The sequence below is a fragment of the Gossypium hirsutum genome, chromosome A05, assembly GCF_007990345.1.
Source record: "Gossypium hirsutum isolate 1008001.06 chromosome A05, Gossypium_hirsutum_v2.1, whole genome shotgun sequence".
In the NCBI taxonomy this organism is placed as follows: Eukaryota; Viridiplantae; Streptophyta; class Magnoliopsida; order Malvales; family Malvaceae; genus Gossypium; species Gossypium hirsutum.
In genome coordinates this window covers 82485810-82499670 of record NC_053428.1, presented here as the reverse complement: position 1 = coordinate 82499670, position 13861 = coordinate 82485810, and the positions used below count along the sequence as shown (strand labels likewise).

The 13861-nt window shown below is 37.6% G+C and overlaps 1 non-coding gene across 1 annotated transcript; it reads right to left on the bottom strand.

Annotated features, from left to right (window-relative positions):
* Positions 1-677: 677 nt before the first annotated feature.
* Positions 678-783, bottom strand: LOC121229979 (small nucleolar RNA R71). The gene has a single exon (XR_005927930.1). It is a non-coding gene; the product is annotated as a small nucleolar RNA R71 (small nucleolar RNA).
* Between the last annotated feature and the right edge of the window lie 13078 nt (positions 784-13861).

The following is a 13861-nucleotide window of genomic DNA, read 5'->3' as shown; positions in this document are numbered from 1 at the left end:
TAAGATATTAGGAACACTCGATTTTTATTACTTTAGCTATTTATTTTTCTTGCAAGTTAATTTAATTTAATTTTTATTATTATTTATTAATTTACTTTTTCTTTCTCTTGGCAGGTTTTTATAGTTTATGACTAGAAGAAACCCGTCAGGACTACTACTTTTTGACAAGAAATCGATCGCACAGTTCGCAGAAACCAATGAGAAATAAGGCGAAGCTTAAGATACATAGAGAACGAGCAAGAGGATGATACTTCAACCACAACCGAGGAGATGGCTGAAAACCAAGAAAATTCGCTACCTCCTGCGATTGCTATTAATCAGAATCCTACTCCGCGCACTATGTATGATTATGCTAAACCTAATTTAATAGGAACTGAGTCAAGTATAGTTAGACCTACTATTGTTGCAAATAATTTTGAACTGAAATCTAACACAATTCAAATGATACAATAGTTTGTTCAGTTTGATGGTTTGTAGGATGAGGATCCCAACGCTTACTTGGCAAATTTCCTAGAATTTTGCGATACCTTTAAAATTAATGGCGTTTCTGATGACGCCATCCATCTTCTGTTGTTTCCGTTTTCATTAAGGAAAAAAGCTAAACAGTGGTTGAACTTTTTACCAACAAATGACCGAAAAAATTTTATTAAAATATTTTCCGCCAGCTAAAACGGCCAAATTACGTAATGATATCTCTTCATTTGTGCAGATGGACTTAGAAACTCTTTACGATGCATGGGAGAGATACAAGGACCTAATGCGAAGGTGTCCTCACCATGGATTACCTTTATGGTTGCAAGTTCAAACATTCTACAATAGTGTGAACCCCTCGACAAGACAGATGATTGATGCAGCAGCCGGGGGAACCATCAATAATAAAATACCTGAAGAGGCTTACGAATTTATTGAAGAGATGTCACTAAATAACTATCAGTGGCAAGTCATGAGGACTAAGCCAACTAAAACAACAGGCGTTTATAACGTCGATTCGATTACTATGCTGTCAAACCAGGTAGAGCTTCTAAATAAAAAGATTGATGGTTTACTTGGTTCTTCGCAGGTTCATCCAGTAATGCACTGTGAAGTCAATGGATGTGGATCAAGCAATTCAGAATATCAATCCTATGGCCACAGCATGGAGAACGAACAATTAAATTATATGGGTAATAATCATCGACCTTAAAACAATCCTTATAGTAATACTTACAATACAGGTTGGAAGAATCACCCAAATTTTTCATGGGGAGGCCAAGGAAATCCAAAACCACCACCCCCTCCAAGCTTTCAGCAACCACCATACTAGTAGGAGAAAAAGCCGAACCTTGAGGAGATGCTAACCAAATTCATCTTGGTGTCAGAGACTCGTTTTTAGAATATTGAGATGGCATTCAAAAATCAACAAGCGTCGATCCAAGGGCTCGAAACCCAGATAGGCCAGTTGTCCAAACTAATCTTCGAACGACCACAAGGTAGCTTGCCAAGTAATACTGAACCCAACCCAAGGGAACAGCTTAACGCAATCAATGTTCAAGATGAAGAAGGATTCGTTGAGCCTGAACCAGAACCAAGGCAAGCAACTAAGATAAGCAAAGGCAAAGGTGAGGTAGACCACAATGAGCAGAAACCAGTAAGTACAGAATACAAACCTTGTCTGCCATACCCTAATACGACAAGGAAAGACCGCTTAGATGAACAATTTGGTAAATTCCTTAAACTCTTAAAAAAATTACACATTAACTTACCGTTTATTGAATCTCTATCGCAGATGCCAAACGCAATGAAATTTTTAAAAGAGCTTTTAGCAAATAAGCGGAAGTTGGATGAGGCGTCGTATGTTAAGCTAAACGCAGTTTGCTCAACCATTCTACAGAATAAACTACCCAACAAACTAAAAGATCTAGGAAGTTTTACGATTCCTTGCTTAATTGGTAGTTTAGATGTTAATAATGCATTAGTTAATTTAGGGCTAGTATTAACGTCATGCCTTACAAAATGTTTAAACAATTAGGTTTTAGGAAACCCAAACAGACTAGGATGAGCATTCAATTAGCAGATAAAACTCTAAGATTTCCTCGGGGTATTATTGAAGATGTGCTAGTTAAAATCGATAAATTTATATTTCTCGTTGACTTTATTGTTCTAAACATAGAGGAGGAAAGCAACACTCCTTTGATTTTAGGAAGGCCCTTTTTAGCAACTGCTAAAATGATTATTGATATTGGCACAGGTGACCTCACACTTCGTGTGGGAGACGTAACAATCACCCTTCAATCTCGCAATTCTGGCAACACATCGGAAATTGAAGGTGATCGTCTAAACCATTCTACTAAAAATGACAATATGGTCAACCTACTTTGTAGGAAATGAGTCTAAAGGAAGTACATGAGCCATTCTCAAGCAATAGTAGAGGACCTATTCATGAAGAACGAAGGCTACAAATCGAGGAGCTAGATGAATGGCGGACACATAAACCGAGAACACACGATAAACCAAAACTACGCCAGGATGAGCTCAATACCTTTCCAAATCAACTTAAGGTTGGAGATAAAGTTTTACTAGATGCCGCAAATCCTCACATTGTCACTACCAAGCGAAGGAAGAAATCCCTCTTACGGTACTTGGCATTTTCCCATTCGGTACAATCGAGGTAAATCATCCTAAGTTCGGCACTTTTAAGGTAAACAATACCCGTCTAAAATCTTATTTTGATGAGACTCACAGTAGGAATGAGGAGTATAAACTCCTCAAACCACCATGACCATTCAATGGAGAGGTAAGTCGAGCTTAGACTATAAATAAGCGCTTTTCGAGAGGTAACCCGAGCACTAACTGTATTAACTTCTTCAAAGTTTTAGTGTTTAACACCTAACTCACTAACGGAGCTCTTGAATACAGGTTTCCCACACAGACATGGCCTAGCACACGAGCATGCCTTAGGCCGTGTGGAAACAGGGAAAAGATTTTTCCCAGCACGGTCTACGATAAATCACCATGGCCGTATGACATGGCCGTGGGCGAACCTGCCAAAACAACACGGGTGTTCGACACGCCCGTGCCTTGAAACCGTGGCCAAACCTGTCAAATTAACACGGGCGTGCGACATGCCCGTGCTAAGCAACTGTGGTCAAACTTGTTAGATTAACACGGCCATAGGACTACATACACGGGCGTGGGAGAAGTGAATGAAGACAGACACGGTCGTGTGCACCTACACGCCCAAGGAACACGGGCATGGGTCAATTGTCAGAAGCGCCCAAATTTAAATTTCGCGAATCGCACGGGCAAAAATTAGGGAACACGGGTGTGTTCTATGGCTATGTGTCCCAAAATCTATAAATACCCTGTATTATTCATTGTCTTCTTCACTCAAAATCCCTAACCCTAGCCGCTGCAAGTCCACACGGCCTCCCTAACACGACCGTGCGCTGCTCCCCACTCCAATTTTTGACGCCTAATCTCTTTCCCTTAGCGTTTGTTTACTCTTTTCACTTCTATTTTACTTATTTCTAATGCTTATTATCAAAATAATATTCATTCTTTTCATAATTGTTTCATTTTTTTCATTATTCAATTTTTTAATTTTCATTCTTAGGTTATTTATCATACATTTCATGTTGAATCGAGTTGTTATGAAAGCCTTATTCTATTATCATACCCATGCCATTACTATGCTCATTCTCATGCTATTACCCTGGTAATGTCACAAAATTATGCTATCAAATTGATTATTTTGGTTAAGTTTGGTTAGTTTAGTGGTTTTGGCTGACATTGTTAATTCAAATTCATGGCTTTTTCCTTTTCAAATTCGTTTACCTACTATTGTTTTTTTTTATATTGTAGGTATACAATGTCGTCTTCACGTGGTAAAAAGGCCATCGTCCCTGCTTCAAAGAAAAGGAAGGGAGCGTCATCTTCCTTGGGTCCTACCGCGAAAATTCACCACCCTTTCCTGTAATTCCCTATCGGGCCCCAAGAAGAACATTTCCAAATACTCCGGTCTCGACCTTGAATTGCGAGCCGCTGCATCGACTGGGCTGTAGTAGAACAAGTTCAGTTGGCTGATGCGATTCGGCCCTCCTAAACACTGACCCTTGGGAGCTTTTCTTTGGGATCATCGAGCCAACATGTCTTGAGCTCACGATGGAACTATGCTCAAAATTTCATCTTCAGACCGTAATGACAAACTACGATGATCCCGACACGGTCCTATTTTGCCTAGGTGGATTAGTCCGCCAGCTAAGCATCCCAGAATTTGGTACTGCATTGGGCATATATACGGAGGAGTTCAAGGAGGAGAATGACTTACATGCTCTCAACTGCCACATCCATCATTCTCCTTCATGGTGCTGGGACGCACTAGTACCAGGTTCGGCGACCTACAATCCTAGCCGCTCCAAGGCATCGGCTCTCCCTCCATCTCTGAGGTACCTACATGCCATTTTGGCTCACATGTTAACAGGAAGGTGAGAGAGCACTGGCGTCATCAACACTCACGATGCCTACTTTCTATGGTGTATGTCACACGGGCACGTCATAGACCTTACTTATTTCATTGTCCTCGCCATTCAGCACCAGACGGAGCGGCATAGGAAGGGGGTCATCTCCATTGGCCCCTATGTTACTCGGTGGGCTCGACACTTCAGGCTCCTCAACCCAGCAGCCCAAGAATCATCCTTGACCCTCATTGGTTAGATGTTTTCACAAGGCATCTCGAGCATTCTAAGCATGAGGATGATCGAAAAGCGCCGAGGAACCTACCCTCCCCAATATCGTCTCGCCCAATCTACCGAGGAGGAGGCCCCCAAGGACATTACTGATGATGTCCCTCCACAGCACGAAGACCTAGCGTCTCAGCCACCACGCTTCCATCGTCCAGTTCATGCGGTGGCTTCATATGCTGACATCTCTGAGCGCCTCACTCGATTCAAGCAGCAGTGTTTTCAACAGTTTGATAACATTGATGCTACTCTACACCAAATTTGTTAGCATTTCCACATCTCATCGCCACCCCCACCTCGCGAACCATCTAGCGATAAAGATGTTTAAAAATTTTTGTTTAATATTTTATGTTTTTACTTTTATTCTACTTTAGGACTACTTTTTATTCTTCTTTAAGCTTATTTTTATTAGGTTTTATAATTTTTATTTAACAATTTTGAATTTCGGCTATTCTTTATTGAGTACTTACCCTTCCTTATATATTTCCTAAAAGAGTTCCTGATTCTATCACAGTTATAAAGAGCTCCAAACCTCACTATTACTCAGGGAATAGAAACTCCACTGCGAAAGGTTCTCCATGACTGCCATGTCCTGCTCGACCACGACCATAACCAACTTTAGATATAATATTCTTTTGGTGCAGGACTTATGGACTAATGAACCTCACCGCCAGAGTATCCTCCTCCACGCTCACGCAGATTATTCTCCAAAACTCTAGTTCAAGGAAATTCATTCATCACTCAGGAAGTTTCACTTCTCTCCTTATCTTATTTTTATATTCTTTTCTATATATCTATCTTTGTACATAAAGGGCAATGTACATCTTAAGTGTGGGGGGTATTCATTTTTATATCAGAAAAATCCCTGAATGATTGCCTTGTTCTCTTGAAAAGCTTTCATATCATGTTTAGGATAAATTTTCATTGCTTTATGATTTTTATTGATATATCTTAAATTAAAACATAGGCATTCATGCACTGATTATTTAAACTTTAAAGACATTAGAGAATCAAGCATGATAAGTTGATTTTTGAAGAATTAAAAACTTTTAGGTTGTTTCCCCAAGTCTAGGTATTATCTTGAATTGGAATTCACAAGTTTAAACATCAAAAAGCCATAATTTTTGTGAGATCTTGAGCCTTTAAGAGCATCTATTAATTCTTTAATGCTCACTTTCATTATGCGTGCGTCAGTATTGAACTGTTATTCTAGAACTTGCTTGATTATGCATGTCAAGACCACACCATTTGATTTGATATGTCAAAATGATAAAGGCACTTAGGATTAACCCACTCATGCCATGAAAAGCCTACCTTCATAATTAACCCTTAGTGAACCCCCTTGAGCCTAACAACCCATTCATTGATTTACCCTCAATATTAACCCATAACTCATTATTTTTGAAATCCCCTAAATTAATTTCATCGCTATTTTTATCGAGATTTAAGTTGGAATAATTGCTTCGCTATGTTTTATTCTTCTTTTTTGTAATTTGACTTGTTCTTAAAAAAAAGTATACATATTAGTAGTAGTGATCTTCTGAGCTAAAGAAGTTAAATTCCATATTCTGAGAAAAAAAGCTCTGTTGTACGCAATTGTTGACTAGTAATTTTTCTAGTTAGGCAATTTTTCAATTCAATCTCAATTCTAACCCTTTCTTTCAGCTTGTGACCACAACCCCTAACCAAAGCCACTTTACAACCCTCTAAAGACCTTTTGATTGATGTATCATCTCAATTTATAGTGGTGGAGATTTGATTTTCATGCAAGCCTATGGTAATAACTTTTCATATTGACTGATGAGTGCTACTTTCATTGTCCTTAAACACTTTGAGTGATTTGAGTGAATATTTAGTGAGGATATTAAACTCCGTAAGACTTCGAATCGAGGTAACCACTTAGATAAGTGGAGATGCCTAAGTTTTGCATGATTAAATACTCAACTTGGAATGTTTGAAACTCTAATGTTCTTTTAGTTGAATTCTCAATGTACGACTACTCATGAATTAGTTTGAGATATTTTCGATAGAGATTATAAGTTGAGAAGAATTTATTTTGATTATGAGTTAAGAATTCAGCTTGAGGACAAGAAAATGCTTAAGTGTGGGGGTATTTAATAAACCGTAATTTATACATATTTTTACCCCATGCTTAACATATTTTACGAATGATTTTTCCTTACAATTGGTGAATTAAATGCTCCTAATGCCTTAATTTCATGTTTTATATTTAAGCGAGCATAGGAGAGCTAAAGGAACGAGAAACAGGCCAAAAACGGAGAAAATTGGCCAACGTACAAAATCAACACGGCCTGGACCTCCCCACACGGGCAGACCACACGACCGTGTCAATCTGGCAGAATAAAAGCACAACTCACACGGGTGGACCACACACCCCTGCCTATTTAATAGGCTTGACCACGGTCTGAAGTAATCGCATATGGGCGTGTCACACGGGCGTGTCCCTGCTGAGCCCAAGTTGAGTCCAATTCGGAAAAGGCTAATTTTGAGAGCTTTTAGGCATTTTAAAGCCTATAAATACACCCTAGAGGAGGAGGAAAAGACATACAGGGAAGAAAGCAGGGAACTGCTTAAGGAAAGCTGATCAATCCATCTTAGAAGCCGGATTCATTATCAAGACTGAAGATCTCCCCTCAATTTCCCTTCAGGAGTTTTAGGTTTTTCTTTATGTTTTGTATTCATTATTCTTCTAAGATGTTTACCTTTTTAGTTATGAACTAAAATCCCTAAATATCTAAGGGGAATGAAACCTAAGACAGGTCTTGTTATTATTATCTGAATTGTATGATAAATATTTGACTTGTTCTTAATTATGTGCTCTTAATTCTTGTTTTGATATTCCAGGATATTGATTCAAGTTAAGCTCTTATTTAGAGGAGGAATAGACCTTGTCCAAGAGTACATTTGTCATAATTAAGCGGAGTTGGTTGCGCGCCTACAGATAGGGTGACAAGATTTTGCCGAATTAGGGTGAAACCTAATAAGGGGTTCTATAGATCGAGTTAATGAAACCCTAGGGAGTTAATTAGAAAGAGATTTCAATTATTCAACCTAGGGTTAGACGTTGTTAGTCTCGAGAGAGATAATAATATAACTTAGGGATTTCTACGGATCAAGTCAAATGAATAAATCGTACGATTCAGAGTCAAATAACAAGTGAAGTCTAGGTGAATTTTTCCTTAGGTATTGTCTCAATCAATCGAGTTTTTCAAAAGTAATTCCCTAATTCTATTTTCTGTGATTTCTTAGTTTAGTTAATTAGTTAGTTACAACAAACCCCATTATTCTTAGGCTAGATAATAAAAAGACATTCATTACTAGTACTTTTAATTCCTTTGGGTTCGACAACCCGGTCTTGCTAAAGTTATACTACTGTTCGATAGGTACACTTGCCTTCATCATGATAATAGTTAGTTTCAAGAATGATTCATTATAAATTTATAAAACTTATCACACACAAAATCACAATCAATGGATCAAATCTACATCATCGAAGCATCGATACATGAAATACGTTGTAGATCTTTTCTAGCTCAGGTGGTAACAACAATCTATAAGCAACTGACCCAATACGCTCGATAATCTCATACGATCCAAAACAAAATCCATCATCACTCTTTCCCATTTCCATTCTGGAATCATAATCGACTATAACAAACTAGATGGCACTTGATGTTCAGCTTTAACTTGCTAATAGATCAAACATTTCAAAACAAAGTCGGAGATATCTCTTTTCATTTCAGACCACCAGTAGTGCTATTTCAAATCGTTATACATATTTATACTACCTAGATGAACAGATAAATGACTATTGTAAGCTTCATTCAAAATCATTTGAATCAACTCTGGATTCCTCGGAACAAAAATCTGATCTCGAAATCTCAAACAATCATCTTTATCAACTCTGAATTCTAAATCAGAATATAAATCACTCTGAGCTCATTTTGCTATTATCTCATTATCAACTTTCTGAGCATCAGTAATCTGTTGTAAAAACAACGGTCTTGCTTTCAATTCAGTTAAAATTGAACCATCATCAGACAAAGCTAAATGAGCATTCATGGAACTTAATGCAAACAATGATTTCTGACTCAAAGCATCAGCAACAATGTTTGCTTTTCCCGGATGATAATCAATAACAAGCTCATAGTCTTTTAGCAGTTTTAACCATCTTCTCTATCGTAGATTCAAATCTTTTTGAGTCTTCAGAAATTTGAAACTCTTATGATCAGAATAAACGTGACATTTCTCACTAAAAAGATAATGGCACCAAATCTTCAAAGCAAACACAATCGCAGCTATGGCACCAAATCTTCAAAGCAAACACAATCGCAGCTAACTCAAGATCGTACGCTGGATAATTCTTTTCATGCAGCTTTAGTTGTCTCGAGACATAAGCTATAACTTGGCCTTCTTGCATCAAAACACATCCCAGATCATTCAATGAAGCATCACTGTAGATTACAAATTCTTTACCCGATTATGGTAGTACTATTACTGGAGCTTCTGTCAATAGGACTTTCAATTGATCAAAGCTTTTCTGGTAATTTTTTGACCACTCAAATTTCACATCTTTCAGAAGCAGTTTTGTCAACCGAGTTGTAATCATAGAAAAGCCTTTTAAGAACCGTCTATAATAATTGGCAAGTCACAAAAAACTACGGACTTTAGAAACATTTCTCGAAGGCTTCCAACCTACAATAGCTAAAATCTTGCTGGATCAACTCGGATACCTGATGCTAACACTATATGGCCCAGAAAACTGACTTCTCGTAACCAAAATTCACATTTGCTAAACTTCACATATAGTTTCTTATCTCGTAAAGTTTGAACACTATTCTCAGATGCTCGGCATGCTCAGATTTAACAAACGAAAAATTAATATGTCATTAATGAATACGACAACAAATCAATCTAAATACGGTCTAAAATTTCTATTCATCAAATCCATAAAGATAGCAGGTGCATTAGTTAATCCGAAAGGCATAACTAAGAACTTATAATGGTCGTATCTCGTTTTGTATGCAGTTTTCGGAATGTCTTAGTCTTTTTCTCGCAACTAATAATAGCCTGATCTCAAATATATCTTCGAAAACACAGTAGCTCTTTTCAACTGATCAAACAAATTATCAATTCGAGGCCAAGGATATTTATTCTTGATAGTCACTTTGTTTAACTGACGATAATCAATGCACATTCTCATTGTACCGTCTTTCTTTTTCACAAATAGAGCTGGTGCACCACAAGGTGAGAAACTCAGACTAGCAAACCCTCTATCGGTCAACTCTTGCAACTGAGACTTTAATTCTTTTAGTTATGTCAGAGCCATTTTATACAGACTTATCGAAATCGGAGTAGTCCCGGGCACTAATTCAATGCCCAATTCAACTTTTCAAATCGAAGGTAATCCCAGAAGTTCTTCAGGAAACACATCAGGGAATTCGCAGACAACAGGCACTGATTCAATTTTCTTTTCTAATACTTTCAAATCAATCACATAAACAAAATAAGCTTCACAACCTTTTCTCACAATACTCAGAGATTTTATTGACGAAATTACAACCGGTAACCCATTCAAATCGTTGGATTCAATTCGGACTATTTCATCATTCTTACATCTCAAATCAATAGTTTTCTGTTTACGATTCACAATAGCATCATGCAAAGTTAACCAATCCATACCCAGAATTATATCCAACTCATCAAAAGGTAATAACATCAGATCAGCTGGGAAAAGAAATCTCAAAACATTAACGGACAGTTCTTGCACACTTTTTCAACTAAGATACTTTTACCTAGGGGGTTTGATACTTTAATCACGAATTCAGTAGACTCTACAAGCAAAGTCTTATTGGATACTAAATTCATGCATATATATGAATATGTTGATCTAGGATTTATCGAAGCAATCACAGAAATATTATAAAGTGTAAAAGAACCAGTTATAACATCTAGAGACGAAGTTTCCTCGCGAGCTCGAATGTCGTAGGCTCTGGCAGGTGCTCTAGCCTTAAATCGAACAGCGGTGTCTTTAATCCCTATTTGACTACCACTAACATTGCCCATATTTCTGGGAGGTCTACCTGTAGCTGAAGTGTTACTCGGTTTCAAATTTTGCACAATTTCTTGCTCCACAGACTCAGAACAATCACGGATAAAGTGATCTAAAGATCCACATTTGAAAAAAGCTCGATCATACAGTCTACAATTGTCGGGATGTCCTTTACCACAGTGTTTGCACTCAGGGCAATCAGATATGACATTTCCAACACTTGCAATAGAAGTAGCTAGAGCTCTGAAGCTCGAATGAGTTCTAGCACGATCTCTACTCGAATGCCTCACATTAGCCTTTGAACAGCTAAAATCGTCTCGAAATTTCTTTGACATAGACTAAAATGATTTACTTGTAAATCTCTTTCTCACAACTCTAGCTTCAAAATTAACTTTTCTTTTGTCTTTCCCAAGCTCTTCAGGTTTGCATGCTCGTTCAACAAGCACTACAAACTCTTTTATCTCTAGAATCCCGACTAACAATTTGATGTCTTCATTCAAGCCATCTTTAAATCTTTTGCACATTATTGCCTCAGTCAATACACATTCTCGTGCATACTGACTCAGTCTTACAAATTCTAGCTCGTATTTTGTAACAGACATACAGCCTTGCTTCAGTTTAAGAAACTCTTTTCGTTTCTGATCAATAAATCTCTGACTGATGTATTTCTTTCGAAATTCAACTTGAAAGAAATCCCAGGTGACTTGATCTCTAGAAACCACTGATATTAGTGTTTTCCACCAATGATAAGCCATATGTCTCAGAAGTGAAACGGCACACTTTAGGCATTCATCCTCAGTTAATGACAATTCATCGAATACTTGTATTGCATTTTCTAACCAGAACTCGGCTCTCTCAACATCATCACTAGTAGTAGCTCGGAACTCTTCGGCACCATATTTTCTAATTTTATCGACCGGAGGCTTACTCAACTGAATAGGATTCACTTGTGACATAGTACGGACTTGAGGAGGATTAGCCGGGGTGAGGTTGTTGAACAGCCGGATTAGTTCGAATATATTGTGTGAACCAATCATTCATTATCTGATAGAAGGCTTGTCTCACCTCTCCATCATAGCTACTTATAGCCGGTCTAGAGTCAGATGGCACTGTCCTTTGCGTGGGAGTAGGTGCATTACTCTCGACATCATCAGCTACGGCTCATTCGAGATCCATTTAGTATATAGAAACACATATTCATTGTCAGGATTCATCACACTATCACAGTTCATAAATATGACATGTATAGCTAGACTCATATACGCTATATTAGTCCTAGAATCGACTAAATTGTAGCTCTGATACCAACCAAATGTAACACCCCTAACCCATATTCGTCGCCAGACTAGGATACACAAGTAGTGTGAACTAAATTAGACAGTTACACAGGCACAGACACAAGCTAGGATACGGCCGTGTATCCCTACTTCGAATGCCCACACAGCCTGAGACACGGGCGTGTGTCCCAGCCGTGTGACTCCTATAGTATGAATTTTTCTATCTTTTGCCATGACATTTTAAATGTTTTCGATTTAGTCCCGAATCATTTCTCAAGTGTTTCTAAGGTCTTGAGAGCTCGAAAAAGGGATGTTATGCATTTGTTTGATTGGATTTTACAAGGATTATGAAATGTTGGAAACTAAGAATTTGAGTTATGTTTTTACAGTAATTCTTCATAAATCTATTCTAGTAGTATATACAGGTTAGGGGTGTTACAAGAACACTTAAATTGAAATGATGTTCAAAAGTTTGTCCAAGTATTTTGCTGGTTTTCGAGCTGCATATAACATTGGCAACAAAAACCTAACACTTACATAACTCATGAAGGAGTTACAATCCTATGAGTTGATGTTGAACGGTGGACAGTCAGTCTGAAGAATAGAAGCAAATATAGTCATCGCTTCTTCCTCAAAAGGAAAGGGAAAATGTGCTAAGAAATGCAAGGCTAAGGTTTCTGGGCCACCATAAGTGGAAAGGAAGAGAACTAGAAAGCCTAAAGACCTATCTAAATATAAACTTTCCCTCAGCAAGAAAAGGTAGTTGAAGGCAAACTGTAAAGAGTGGTAGGAACACCTAACTAGCAAAAGGCAAAGGTATAGAACTTTTTATGATAGAAGCTATTTTAGTGGAAGATTCAATAGACCATTGTGTCATTGATTTAGGGCCACTAATCATGTTTGAGTTTCTTTACAAGGGTTCAAGTAGACGAAAGATCTTAGATATAAGAGCATATCGTTGCGGACTTGGACTGGAATAAATGTGGCAGCCAAAGTAGTGGGATTTGTACATATTTACTTTGATAATTTTAGGAAGATTATTTTAAAAGACATTTTCTATGTATCGAGTTTCAATAGAAGCTTAATTTATGTTGCATGTTTATATAAAGATGACTTGACTATGACTTTTAATAATGAAATTACAATATTTGGAAATTGCGATCTTATTTATGGTGGATGGATTCTCAAATAATCTCTATTTTATCAAACCAAATATGTACACACTGCTTGAAACTGAAATATCGAATAGAACACTTAAAACTTCTCACTCTAATGAGGTGTACTTTTTGCATTTGAGACATGGTCATATTAATCGAGAAAGAATCATTAGACTTGTGAAAGACGGCAACTTAAGTTCACTTAAAGAAATCGATCTTCCACAATGTGAATCTTTCTTAGAAAGTAAGATGACTGAGTGAGCTTTTAATACAAAAGGAACAAGGGCTAGAAAACCCCTAGAACTTGTGCACACTAACGTATGTGGCCCCATGAGCATTAGTACAAAAGGTGGTTACGAGTATTATGCAACCTTTATTGCTAACTATTCCATATATAAGTATGTATACCTAATGCACCATAAGAGTTTCATGCAGAAGTGGAGAAACAACTAGGTTTACCTATAAAGGCACCTCGGTCTGATTGGGGGGGAGGAATAATTATTTGATGAGTTCTTAGGGTACCTCATAGAGAATGTGATTCTATCCCAATTAACCTCGTTGGGCACTCCACAATAGAATAGCGTGGTAGAGAGAAGTAATCAAACGTTGTTAGACATGGTACTTTTGATGATAAGT